The 15,169-nt window shown below is 40.0% G+C and overlaps 1 long non-coding RNA gene across 1 annotated transcript; it reads right to left on the bottom strand.

The window, feature by feature from the left end:
- Positions 1-846: 846 nt before the first annotated feature.
- On the bottom strand, positions 847-12,795 carry LOC142157656 (uncharacterized). Its single transcript, XR_012692553.1, has 3 exons — positions 12,613-12,795; positions 10,208-10,301; positions 847-942 (listed from the first exon to the last, which is right to left on the bottom strand). It is a non-coding gene; the product is annotated as an uncharacterized LOC142157656 (long non-coding RNA).
- Between the last annotated feature and the right edge of the window lie 2,374 nt (positions 12,796-15,169).

Raw genomic sequence — 15,169 nt, 5'->3', positions numbered from 1 at the left:
ATCAGTGGTAATGAAGGAAAACAATGTAGAGCTGATGCATCCTCATCTGTATCAAACCATATTAGAATTTGAATTTGTCAGTTGTGCACTGTACAAATCAGCCTGTGTTAGCAGATTCTGGTGACAAAGTCTCATGTTAGGAAATTACATTAGATAACCTATTTTCAGAAAGTGTTTGCAAAGTTGTATAAAGTGGTGGTGATGAAGAGGAAACACAACTAAATGCAGCTGCCATCCAGCAGCCAATGGTAAGAAAATCCACCAATCACATTGGGCAGACTAGATGGACATATAGGTCCTTTTATTTGTCATTAAACTCAAATTTTAGAATCTGAGCTGAAATTTATCCAAATTGCAGCAGAGATCTTTTGTGACATTATAGAACCCTACATGTAAGTAACACTAAAAGGCATCATGTTACATGACAATTATATTTTCTGTGCCTTCATACAACCCTTCATGTAAGTAATGGCCCAGAGATATCATGTTACACAACAAACATATTTTCTGTGCCTTCATACAACCCTACATGTAAGTAACACTATAAAAGCCATCATCCTACACGACAACCATATTGTCTGTGTCTTCATACAACCCCAGTGTCGGACTGGGGCAATAAGGGCCCACAGGGGGTCTGCAAAGGTAGGGGCCCACCAGAGGGGGTGTGGCCAGCCACCAAACAGGTGAGATCAGACACTAGAGGGGGAGTGGTCAGCCCATGAAGGGCATGGCTAGCGGCATAGTGTAGTATATAAAGAATGCAGTGTATATAAAGAGTGCATAGTCCAGGCTCCACCCCTTAGATTGGGACAAAGTCTTGCCCCACTAGAATCAGAACAGTTGGCAGACTGTCTGCTCTCTCCTACCGGTTCTTGCAGTGTTCACTACCTGCTGCTGCTGTCTTAAGCTCAGCTGCTGTCTGGAACCTGGAATGTTGTGGTCCTGTTTTGAAAAAGGGATATGTACATTAAATATGGAAAACCTAGCAATGAGGGCACACTCTAGCCCCTTTCCCCAACCAGTCACAATGTTAAATCAATAGCTCTCACGTTTAAAGGGTGCGTGTGAGCGTGAAAAGCTCTAGGACTCTCCCCTACAGCAAAAAACTTGCATTGTTGTGTACACCATCAACAGAAGTGTAGACTGTCTGCTCAAAGAAGTGTGACATATCTCCCGGCAGGCAGAACAAAAGTACTGTGGTTTAGCACAGTGGGACAGTGCCCTAAAAGCACTACATATGTAGTGTAAGGTAAGTAGATGTTATAATGAAATAGACAAATATGAAAAAATAATGTTTCAAAGAAAGACAAAAATTGAAAACACACACAAAACACATATACAAACAGAGGGACATCTTGTCTCAGAATAGATACAATTAACCTGTTTGCGCATACTATTGTACATACCTTTGTGAGAATATACAGTGCCACCCCCAACCTTTTCTCCATGGGAATTACATTTGCTGCAGATCAGGGGTTGGCTAAAATCTAGTCAAGCCCAGGTGTGCCAATTATGCATTTAGATAGAGAGATTTTATATTATATATATATTATTAATAATAATGGAACAAATAAACGTTCATATTCTGCCACACAGTAGTGCCACATTGTTCAATTTATGCCACAAATCATATTATGCCCCACAATAACTTCTCCAAATCATATTATGCCACAATTTAGGCCCCCAAACAATATTATGCCACAGAGTACTGCCCCCAATTCATATTATGTCAAGAACAGGCTACCCCCCAGGTAAAAAGGGAACATTGTCAAGTTTGAAAAAAAAAGCAAAAAATAAAAAATTACAAAAAAGTAAAGTGAATGTGACTTACCTCTGCTTCATCTCCTCTCTGTGGTTGGCTGGGCAGGGTCCTCACAGCTCCTGTACGCTGCCAGCATCACAACATCATGACATGTGTGACTCTTAAAGGTGCAGGTGACTTGTGCTGTGCAAAGTTTGGACTTGGGTGGGCCCCACCTACATTGAAAAGGGCAGGGGCAGATTTGGAACTTAAAGTGGCCCTGGAAAAAAGCCTGAAAGTGACATCATGTAGACGGGGCCAAATAAATGTTAGGTGGGGCCCAGTATGTGTGTGCACCTACTGTATGTACCTGAGTATGTGTGTCCTTTTCTTGTCGCTTTCCTGACCTGTGGCTGCTGGTGTCTTTAGCTTAGTGCTGCTTGTCTGGATCCTGCAATGTTGGAAGTCCTATCTGGAAAAAAATATGTAAAAAATATGTACATGACATTTAGAAAGCTCCAACCAGCCCGGGCGTTAAATTAATAGTACACACGTTTAATAATTAGGCCTTCCTCCAGCCCCAACATTAAAATAATAGTATTCACTTTTGATAAATAGATCTATTTCCTTCCAACCGTATTTAATAAATAAACCTATTTCCCTACCTCCAAACAGGCCTAGCAATAAATAGCATTTAAGTTTAATAAATATGACCATTTCCCACAGCCATCCCTGGCACTTAATAATTCACATTCACATTTAATAAATAGCCCTCCTGCCAAAACTTAACCCCATATTCAATTAATAGCCCCAAATCACCCCAGCATTAAAGGTCCCGCCACCTCATCTTAATTTAATAGGCCCCACTATTAAATTAAATTGGCCCACCATCACCCCACAAATAAAATTGCACAAGTTAGCCACCACCTATCTCACACCCACATTATATTGCCACAAGTCCCCCTGCCTCACCCCGCATTTCTTTATAACAAACTCCCTGCCCTCACCCTCTATTTCACTTATAACAAGCCCCACCTGTCCTCACCCCCATTTCACTTATAACAGGCCCCCCTGCCCTCATCCCCTATTTTACTTATAACATCCCCCCCTGTCCTCACCCCCATTACATTGCCACAAGCCCCATTGCCCACACACACATAACACACACATTACATTAATTTTCTGTGCCTTCACACAATCCTACATGTAAGTAACTCCACAGTAGGCATCATTTTACACAACAAACATATTTTCTGTGCCTTCATACAACCCTACATGTAAGTAACACCCCAAAAAGCATTATGTATATTCCCTAATCTTCTGAAGAGAAATAATTTAAATAGAAGCCACACAACATTTAAATGATCTCTAAATCTAAAATGCAGGATTTTATAATATTATCATCATCATCAGCAGCAGCTATTTATATAGCACCACTAATTTTCAGCGCTGTACAGAGAACTCACACACATCAGTCCCTGCCCATTGGAGCTTACAGTGTACATTCCCTAACACATACACCCGCACACACAGAGAGAGAGAGACTAGGGTAAATTTGATAGCAGCCAATTAACCTAACAGTATGTTTTTGGATTGTGGGAGGAAACCAGGTAACCCACACAAACACAGGAAGAACATACAAACTCCACACAGCCACGGCCATGGTTGGGAATCGAACTCATGACCCCAGTGCTGTGAGGTAGAAGTGCTAACCACTGAGCCACCGTTCTGCTCATAATATGACATATTACACAAAATAAAATGTGCTAGCTGCACTCACGACTATATATGCAACCTATGGTAACTGTATTTAAGCAAACAGGAATAACCACAGCTTTATAACAAGGATACAGATAAAGAAGTCAATATATTATAAATACAGACATTTCCATTGACAAAAATCTTCATGGACAATGGCTGGAACACACATGCTCAGAAGAGGCCCCTCATTGTTTTCTAATGAGAGTGGGGGGCCGGGAGACGAGACTCTCTGGACTTTGCTTCTAACACAAATTTTGCTATGGGGCCTTGTGATGCACTGTTCCATCCCTGGACAGTTGGCAATGATGGTATTTGCATCCAGAAAGCAGCAGGTGAAATGGTGGTACACAATGGCAGCTCACCTAACCATCAGTCCTCAATGTATTTATCCATATGTCTTATTTCTGCGCTGTAGGCACCTAGGTGTACATTATGTGAGGCTTTTATTTTACAACTATCATTTTCCTGTACAGCACTAACAAATGTGGTAATACAACACCTAAAGCCATTTGCTTTCTCTTTTGTGATGTTATGTACCAATTGCTGTACTGCAATGGCTGATTTATGGAGTCATAAATGACTGGACATAGGTATATCAAAGCATTCCATAAAGAACTGGGAGCACACACAGTAGTGCACCTTATTTTGTGTACATGCAATACCGCAAGATCATTTTTGCCAGACAGGATATTGGAATGAGCTTCAGACATTGAGCATATTTGAATGCATTGTGTTTTATCAAGATTCTAGCAGAGCAAGTGACAGATTCTTACACCACCTTGAAGTAATTAGTAATTGGCTACTCATTTGCGCAATGCCTTATGTAGTCAAAGTGCGTTTTTGTACAGATTAACCAATGTAAAGCAAACAAACTAACAAAAATGTTACATGTTGACACTTGAAATGAAGAAAACCAAATGCCCCTTACTGCTACGAGTTATATAATATATAATGAGATTTGAAATGGCAAAATGTTTCCAACAAATTAGGGAGATTTCAAAAGTAATTTAGGGACTGGTCCAAATATTATAGTAGACAGATCTGCTATCACAGTGCAAGTATATTGTACTCTGACCATAAAAGTGCAGGATTGACGTGTGGACCTATTTCTTTATAGTGCAGTAAAATAGGCACAATTGCACATCTATGTTACTGTATTTCACACAGTGCGGATTTATAAGCGATTCTACCGGCTAGAAGAGATTTCTACTTGTAGGAGAGGACTATATAACACTTGAAACAATGAAGCAAATAGCAATGGGAGTAAAGGTTTGTCTCCATGTCTATAGTTTTACCCTTCCTCCTGGTTTCATGCCGAGATTGGCTTAGTATTGTATAACATACACGTATGTGCCCCTTCTCAACAGTAAAAATCTGTTCCAGTTGGATCAGATTTCATCAGGCAATTTGCAGTCTGGTATTTTGATGTAGCGAAAAGCCAGAATTGTGCAATATGCCTTTGCATAAAATTATCAGAGCATAATAATAATAATTTATATTCTTTAAAATGATACATTACCAAAGCAATAATATTAACATAATTCACCCATTGTACAACTGCTAAATTACTACAGAGCTCAGAGAGTTGACAAAAAGTTCTCTCTAAAAGTTGCCACGAGTCAGGAATATCAAACAGGAATAAAATATATCTGAAAACACAGAAGTGTTTCAGTCTATTGGCTCCTGGCATGTCAATAATGTCAGATGTAAGACAATATATGGAGGCATTACAATTTCCTTTTGGATTGCTAGAATAAGCTGGTATTCTATTTTATTGATATTTGAGATTGCAGAAAAAATACACTCAATTAGTATCATTCTGCTAATGACATATAATCATTAACATTTAATGCCAGCAACAATTTATGCAAGAAGTGCATCTCAAAATAAAATAGGTTGTAGTTTTCAATATTATAGAATGAATAGCAATTAGGAAGGAAGTTAATAAAATGACGAGTGTTTTGATTTCAAAAGAATATCCTTTTATCATATTTCTAAGGGAGACAGAGTTTTATAGCAGTGTTCCACACTGGAACCTGAACGTTTTTATTTACTTCATTGCGTCTAATACATAGGGATGCAGGTGTTAGACATATCTTTCTGCCTTCTCTTTGTACAAGCTATAGAAAAACTTAGAGAGTATTGTATATTCCCCTTTGCTTGGTCAATGACATATTTGGACCTGGCCATCTGGCAGTTTTGGCAAATGCCAGTAGGGCTGATGGCTAGATGGGCCGCTGCAGGGACCAGCCCAAGCAGGAGCGGATTGGACATTTCTTTCTTCCTGGGTCCCAGCATTGTAGTCCCAAACTAAAGGGTCTGCCCCTAGCTTACCAGTGGCTTCCTGATGGCTGGCTCCTCCTCAGGAACCAGTCACCTTACTAAATATGCTGCGTGGATCTGCCCAGCTTTGCTCCGCCCCCCCCATCCTGTTCCTCACCTCCTCAGTCCCTTGCTCTGTCCCCTGTTCCCTGCTCCCGGCGGGTGCGCACATCTCGCATCAGACCGCCTGTCTTCTGAGCTGACAGCTGCGGCTCCTTCTATGACCAGTGCCCACTAGGAGGAAAGAACACGAGTTATTAGACGCCATAATCAGGTATGTTAATGTATCTTCTCGCGCTGCAATGTATGTTTAATTTCTTTTTACCCATCCTTTCTTGAACTTGGGGCACTACTCTTTGGTATAATGCGATTTGGGAGCACTACACTGTGCTATAATGTGATTTGGGAGCACTACTGTATAGCATAATATGACTTGGGGGCACTATTGTGGCATAATATGAACTGGGGTACTACTGTGTGGCATAATATGAATTTGGGGTACTACTGAGTGGCATAATATGATTTGGGGGCACTATTGTGGCATAATATGAACTAGGGGCACTACTGTATGGCATAATGTGAATTGGGGTACTACTGTGTGGCATAATATGATCTGGGGGCACTATTGTGGCATAATATAAACTGGGACACTACTGTATGGCAGAATATTAATTTGGGGTACTACTGTGTGGCATAATTTGATTTCTGTGCTCTATAGTGGCTTAATATCAATTGAGAGCAGGCACTCAGGATGTGTAAGGGGGGTCTTAATATAATGTGGGAATTAGACTAAATATTTAATGGTGGAGTGTAGGTGGGGGCTACTTATTTAATGGGTGCTATTTTATATGTGGGGTGATGGTGGGGCAATTTAATTGATCGGTGGTGCTGCCTGGAGGAAGGGAAAAAGGTTTATTTATTGAATAAGAATAGTATTCATTTAATGTCAGGCTGGTTGGAGAGAAATAGATCTATTAATCTAATGTGAATACTATTATTTTAATGTTGGAGCTGAAGAGATGCCTGATTATTAAATTTAAGTACTATATTGATTTAATGCCAGGGGTGGTTGGAGTTTTCTGAATTTCATGTACCCATTTTTTTTCCCAAATAGGGCCCCCAACATGAAGGCAGAGCTGCGTGCACCGAACAGTAGTGCACACAGTATTGCCTGTCTATTAGTCTAAAATATGTCTAATATGATAAGTCTAAAATGATAACCATATTACATAATAGGGGCTTCGCTTTCTGAAATACCCCAGACCCCCCAGAGCCTTAATCCAGCTCTGGTTAGGGGAAGGGAGCTGATAGCTCCTCCCAGTCCCCGGACAGGACACACTCTGCAGAGTAAGCCGAGGAGCTCTAAGTATCACAAGATGTGGTAATCTCGTGAGACAAAGAGCTTCCCTGCTCACTCTAGAGGAAGTTCCCACCCTGATGGATGTCAGCAGCACCAGAAAGATAGATAAGTACAGTGGGCTGGGGGTGTCATAATGTGCCTGGGGGGTGACATGATATGGCTGGGAGGGTGATTCATGTAATGTTTTATTATGATGTATATATCAATGCCCCATGTTGACCACACCCCAAGCACAATGTGGTCATGCCCTTTTTCGACAGCGGCACACATCATCATCATCATCATTTTTTTATATAGCGCCAACATATTCCGTAGCGCTTTACAATTGGGGACAAGCATAGTAAACTAATAAACAAACTGGGTAAAACAGACAAAGAGGTGAGAAGGCCCTGCTCGCAAGCTTACAATCTATGGGACAATGGGAGTTTGACACATGAGGTTAAGTTTGCATTTGCAGTCGGCCCAGCCAGACTGCAAAGGTAAAAGTGACTCATAAGCTAAATGATCCTGTCACACAACAATGATGGTCAGAGGGTAGTTGTCTTGTGTGAAATTGTGTAACAGGTGGTAACAGGCTAAAGGTAGTGAGGTTAAGAGGGCGGTTGAGGCACATAGGTTCTTTCTTACTCATCTATGGAGGGGGACCCCAAAAGTTCACTGTACCCGGGCCCTCAATTTCTCATGGCGGTCCTGTACATACCACTGTCTGATACTGGTGCGCCCTATGCTGCAAATAGTCAAGTTGCACGTAATACATTTGTATCTCCCTGGACACAAAATAACAATGAGCTTTGCAAAAAGTACTGTAATTATTATTATTATTATTATTATTATTATTATTATTATTATTATCTGGAACAGAGGTGGGCCTGTGTGCTTTAAATGCCAGGGCTGATTTTTAGTCCCAGTCCGGCCCTGACCTTTACTGACCTGGCCACACACCAGTGACCTCAGCCCCCGTACTTGTTACTACTCGGTTACTACTCGGTTACACTTTCTAGCTGTTGCATTGTGGGAGAATTGTAAAACATTATTAATATTGTTAGCAAAGTTTTGGAAAGTAAGAAAGAGCAGAAGCATAAACAATTACAGCATAGTGAATGGTAAGCTATTTCAACACCTCAAGGACTTCACATCTATCCTTTTCAGGTACTAACATACCTGAAAACTCTATTTAAAATAAATGAACATGTTCTCATAGGATCGTTCCCACCATTCCTTTCAAAAATGTTAACAGAATGTTTGAAATGATAGAACACTGACATATTACTCATTGCCATTTGTTAATGTACTCTACCAGTACAATAGTTTGTTATGGCAAATGAACAACGTATGGAAAGAGAAAGGGCATCAAAAATGCATGACTTTTACCCATTTTTCCAGTGCATATAAGCCATTATAGAAGCTAACTAAAGTCCACTCACATTAACACTAATATGCTGTCAACTACCCCAAAATAATTATCTCTGCTTTGTGGCCTTTTTTTTACTATTGATTAAGACACCTTAATTGAGGTTTAAGTTGTGTGTGTGTGTGTGTGTGTGTGTGTGTGTGTGTGTGTGTGTGTGTTAGGGAGTTTAGATTGTAAGCCCCAACGGGGCAGGGACTGATGTGAGTGAGTTCTCTGTACAGCGCTGCGGAATTAGTGGCGCTATATAAATAAATGGTAATAATAATAATAATAATAATAAGTTAATTAAAATGTCAGCACTCTACAAGCCCCAATTTAAGGCTAGATTTATTAAAAGGCCGTTTGATGAAACCACCAGCTTTCAGCAATTTTCCAGCGGTATTAAAACCGCCAGTAAAACTCCTGCAAACCACAGTTTTACAAAGCACCATTTTACCTATCGCCATTTCGATTTTTACCATAATAGAAATATAAACCATCACATTTACTAAGCTGCTGTTTGATAAACATCTGCAAAACAGCCAACACAAGTGAGGTGGTTGTGAGAGGCGAGATTGCCTGTTTCATCTATCTTGCCAATCATAAGAAGAGTCACTATAGACTTATGAATGACCATGTCAATAATTATTTATTCATTATGGGTACACAATTAATTTATAATTAAATTATGAGTGTAATTTTTGCTTTACATTATATTAAGTGGCGTTATTATTACATTCTTATATTATGGGGGCAATATGGATATATAATTATATTAAGGGGAAATAATGTTTGATTGCTAACAGTGGCAATAATTACATATGATTGGGCAACACATATTATATGGCACTGCAAGTACCAGCATGCAATTGTACCCATGTGTAGTGCCACACGTGTGCAATACAAATGGTGTCCCCATGATGAAATAATAATTGTTGACCCCATTAGCAATCAAATATTATTTCCCCTTGTGCTTAGAGGAAGCTGTCATAATTATTTATTTTAAAGTAGCTGATACTGCTTTGTACATGCTGGGAGCAAATAAAATGATATAGTATGTGATATAAAGTGGGATAAACGGTTTGCTACAACATACACTACTGCAGCGTACTGTACATAAATTGTTGAAGTAACTGGGGATGTGGGAGAGATTTTAAGCTTAACCTATTTTTTTGTTTGATTCTGCAAATAAGGTTTTTCATAAAATCTCTGTCTTCATAACTTATCTTTTCATGAAGCTTGTAATGTTATCTATAAACAAAGGCTGTCAGATGCTAATAATATTATCACTTAGGACAATGTCACAATATTAATAATAGCCCTCATTACCTACTGAAGTATCCCAATTGAATCCTTCATCATTCATTGATATACATGAAGGCCGCTTCCATTAATAATGAAATATTTTAACCAGTCTTCAATACCTGTTAAATATCAAAGCAGTCACTGTCTCATGTGTGACTAAAATGCTCAATACAAATACCATATTCCTTGAAAATAGCTATACAACACAAAGCACTTGAACATGTTAAGCTATTTTTTAAACATAGGCTATTTGCTTATGTAACACCCCTTATTCCTGTTAGGGTGTATATATCAATTTGTGTGTGTGGCCTGCAAATTAATTCAGTACTTTGTACTGCAGATTGCGCAGTGCTTTCACCTTGGTCTTGTTACTGAAGGGTCTGCTTTGGTTGTAAATAATAATGGCGCTGGGAGAGTGATAACTACCAAGTATAAAGTATAAAATAATTTAATATGTGCCCCCGGGGGGTAGGCATGAGAGGGAGTGGGAGAGAGATCTGCCCCCCCCCCCCCCCTGAGGAGGACTATTGGGAAACCATAAGGGACCAAGTTGCCACCAGCTCTATTTCCACTTTGGTGAAGGAGAACGCATATAAAATATACTATAGATGGTACTATACACCTGATAAACTCACTAAAATGTTCCTCTCTAGCTCTCCATTATGTTGGCGGGGTTGTGGCCAGACGGGCTCCTTTTTACATATTTGGTGGTCCTGTCCTAAAATATCCTCCTTTTGGGATTGGGTTAGGACCCTCCTCTCCTCCCTCCTCCCATGCCCCATCCGGAAAGACCTATGGTCTTTTCTTCTCTGTTACCCTCTGATTGAGGATGATAGAGAGTCTGCAAAATTGGCCTCCCATGTCCTGGCTGCTGCGCGATGCCTAGTAGCTAAGTCTTGGAAACAAGCTGAACCCCCCACTATGGCGGCCCTGCAATCTTATATCTGGTTCATTGCCCGGATGGAAAAGATTACATACCACCTACATGATAAGGATGATAAATTTCACCAGGTTTGGGCTCCTTGGCTTTACTTATAACCCCTTACCTCCTGTACCAACTCCTTCCTCCTAAAAAGACTCCCTACGTTCATAAGTGGCCTGACTCTTGACTTTTGATGCTGCTTCCCTTCCCAGAGAATCTAAGTAGCAATCTCTATTGAAACGCTTAGTGCCCCTTTTCTAGTTATTTGTTTCTCCTCCTAAAAGAGAAAGATAGGGACAAGGAACTGTACGTATAATTAGGAAGTGTGTCCTCTTTTTCTTTCAGTCTCGGTGGCGACCAGTGCCCCCCCCCCTCCCACATTATATTGTTATAAAATGTTATAGTTTCTAGAGTGTTCAGGATAACAATTGTATACTCACCTGTCTGTTTATTGACAACATCTGGCTATGTTATATATTCCCGTCTCAAATATTTGTAGCTTCTTTGACATATGTCCATGACAGGTTCTGCTCTCTGTCTTTGTCTTTTACCAATCAATGTATTAATTGTTGATTCTTATCTGTATATGTTGGCTATTTTTCAAAATAAAAAGTAAAAAAAAATAAAAAAATTAATATGATACATATAATAAAAACATGTATGAACACAGATCAAGAGGATATATTGACTCAATTCCTCAGAAATAACAATGCTTATAAAATAGAGAATACACTGTAATCAAATATATCTGGATCCAGATAGTGAGAATATAGAGACTGTCCAGGGTAACAGAATACAAATCCACATCCCAATCACGGGGAATAGAGACAATGCTCCTGAAGGGTGTTGTAGCAACACCAGAGGGAGACCAAGGAACCCTCTGCCCCCCCTTCACTGGACCAAAGGCGCACACAAATGAATAATATCTCACATGAATTATCTTTAGAAGTCACACTGGCACATTTATTAGTGTGGTATAAGCTTCTAAAGGGATTTTCTAATATTTTAAATCAAAAATATAAATTGTAGTTTAAACAAACAATTGTATATAATCGATAAATAGTACTATATATTACCTAAACTACCATACATATATATTCTCTCTTCTCTATTATTCTACTACTAAGAGGTACCTCCCTTTAAACTACAATCATCTGGCAAATATAACTAATATCAAACAATTAACATGAAATAAGTTCAGCAGCATATACAGATATATGTTTACAGTTTGGATTTCACCATCTATTCCTTAGACATGAACATATATTCACTTGAATATCGTAGGCTCCTCACACCACAGGTTTGTGAATTTCTCTTGCATGTGACTGAAAAATATTGAGGTAGTCTGCACAGTTTCTCATACATGTAATTCATTCTCTGCTCCCTAACTAACAGTCCCTGCACTAATCCCTTCTCAATAGTATCTCAGTCCAGCAAAAGAGTTAATTTACATTACAATCTTCAGGCCTTCCCACCTAGTCCCTATCTGACTACTGGTATAATAATAAGTCCCGATCAGGGGCGGGCTGGCCCGGGGGGCAGGGGGGCAGCGCCCCCCCGGGCTGCTCTGTCAGACCGCTATTAGGGCCGGGGGGTAGGCCGGCCGGCCGCCCCCCGGATGCAACATACCACATTTTTACCCACGGCCGCATCTGATGACAGGCGATGCGGCCACATCCCTTGTCATGTGATGCGGCCGTCTGTGTGCCCCCCGGGCTTCCCTCTCCCAGCCCGCGCCTGGTCCCGATAAATCAATAAACAGATAATAAGATGTTAATTATCCATATAACCATATATCCATATATATTTACCAATATCGCTCCTCTGTATACAGGGGTCTAATAAATACTGCTCCCTCCTCTTCTCAGACTTCTGGTACTCTCACAGGGTCTCTGTCCTGCCTCTCTGCTCCCTCTGTTTTGCTCCCAAGCAATAGTACAGGAATCCACTCACTTCTCAGTTAGCTCTGTTTTTTTCTTGCTCTCTTTCATACTCCTTCTCCTTTTCCAACTGCTGCACTCCAACTGCCAGTTTTAAAGTAATTTCTCTCACAACTTAGCCCCTCTCCCACACCAACTTAGCCCCTCTCCCACACCAATATTGAAATTGCAGGTGTTTGTGAAGTAAATCTTGAAATCAATATAAATCATCTCAGACCTTTATCCACCTTTAATGTGACCTTGCAAACAACAAAATTCAAGTGAAAAACAAAAAGACAGGAAAAAGAAAACTGGATTGATAAGTAAGATTTGAACCAGGAAAGGACAGCATGATTATATCATTATTTATTATCAAGGAGGCACTAATTCCTTTTTAGATAAAGGGGGTGCACTTCTGCTCACATGTATGCTACCACTTGTAGCACCACAAGTGCCAGGGATACCAAGAGGCACCGGAACTAATGTGAATAGCAATGGGTTTGTTTAAAATGTAAAAGAGGGACTTTTTCTTAATATTTCCTTAATTAATTTTTGTACTCATTCTGACAGGCAAGACAGCTCAAACTGGGAGCAGCCGTGTGAAACACGTCTATTTTTTTCTTTACTAAAAAACTGTGGTTTGCCATGCAGTTTGGGCAACCTTGTCTTAATACATGGGACAGTTTACATGCCTCTCATGTATAAAATTCAGGATGGCAGCTTTGCGTCTTGATGTGCAGTTTGATCTTTAGTAAATCGCTGAGTTTACAAAAACCGCTGGAAAATCTTTAGTTTAGTCAAACCCCTGTTTGGTAAATGTCCCCCATTGTCTTAGAAGAATAACTAAATATTTTGACTTCTTCCCAGCAATTTAGAGGCTTTTAAGAGTTTCTTTCTATAGCATTCTAAATGTCGGTATTTGCAGTTTTATAGCAATGCTTTGCTAATGATATGATATATTTTGCAGACCTGGAACACTAACTTTTAAACTATGAAGTACAACTTAATCATAATATCATAAATCCTAAGACGTGCCCTTTGAAAATATTTAAATATTACTAAGGAATCCTACCAGCACATGTCAAATACTACACAGGCCAGTAATGTCATATATTGCACAGAATCATCTTTACTTAATTATCCTTAAACCTTTCAAAAAATCACATAATGAAAATGTATAGTATATATCATGTTTTAGAAATGTCAAACAGCCATAGTCCTGAAAAGTTCTGCCTCATTATACTTTATCTTTTTAAACATAATTTAAACTTATTTCCTTAAGGGCATTTCCTGCAACTGACAGACTGTTTGTACTCCAGACATCTTCCATTGAGCATCATGTAAGTAACATCACCGGTGAGAATGATTGATTTGGTGAGTTCTAAATTTAGATTATTCATTTTCCTTAACTTCTGTTGTCAAGACAACCATGAAAAAATGTTTCCCATATTTTGGAATTTTATTAAAAGCATAAACTATAAAAGTAAATAATATACCCAAATATATTGGAAGGATTCAGTAAACATTTGTCTTAAACATAAACGATTTTTCACAGAGAACATAGTTTTTCTGAATACTTGCCTTTGTCCATAGGTAAGGAATTATCACGAAAAACAACAGCCTGTTTATTTGCCGTTATTAATCAATATTTTTTAAAAAAAAAAAAAAACTGATCAACTGATATACACTTACTAAGAAAAAGATCACTATTGCAATGAGTATATTTTACATAATATTCAGCACTAGAAAAACAGTTGCTGTGTATTAATATCATAATATATTAAATACCAGGTCATCCTGGGAGTTTAAGTTCCACACACTTTTACTTGTCACATATCACATTTCAGTCTCTCTCTGCTCTCCGTCTGCAGGTATGCTTGTGGGCTGTCTTTTCTCATACCTACATCATATGGCAGCTCACTTTTACTCTAGTGATCCCAGTTACTCACCACTCCACTGTGGCAATATCCCTTGGACTATAACACTTGCTCTCAGTGCTCTCTCTGCACCTACTGGGAGCAGTGGCGGATCCAGGGGGGGGGGGGGGCGATCGGGGCATTCACCCCCCCCCCCCTAGCAGCAAAAAGCTAGGTCCCAGCCGCCGATTAAAATGGGAGGGGTGGGGCTAAGCGCGAGCGGGGGGCGGGGCTAAATGTGGGCCAGCCAATCAGAGTGGTCCCAGCCGGCGACCACAACGGGAGGGGCGGGGCCAATCGCGGGCGGAAGGCGGGGTTAACGCAGGCCAGCCAATCAGAGCAAAGGAGGGCGTGATTATGCAAAATCGCTCCCCCTAAACATAAAGTCTAGATCCGCCCCTGACTGGGAGTCTCACACTCACTTAGATTTGATCAGGCTCTTCATCCAGTGCGCGCTCAGCCTTCTTCACTTGCTTGGTGGTTCTGACACTCAAACTAGTGTCCTCTCAGCAACTATCCCATGCTTCTGGTCA

Source organism: Mixophyes fleayi, chromosome 5 (genome assembly GCF_038048845.1).
Source record: "Mixophyes fleayi isolate aMixFle1 chromosome 5, aMixFle1.hap1, whole genome shotgun sequence".
Classification (NCBI taxonomy): Eukaryota; Metazoa; Chordata; class Amphibia; order Anura; family Limnodynastidae; genus Mixophyes; species Mixophyes fleayi.
The sequence above is the reverse complement of the archived record's forward strand: the minus strand, read 5'-3'. Positions and strand labels throughout refer to the sequence as shown.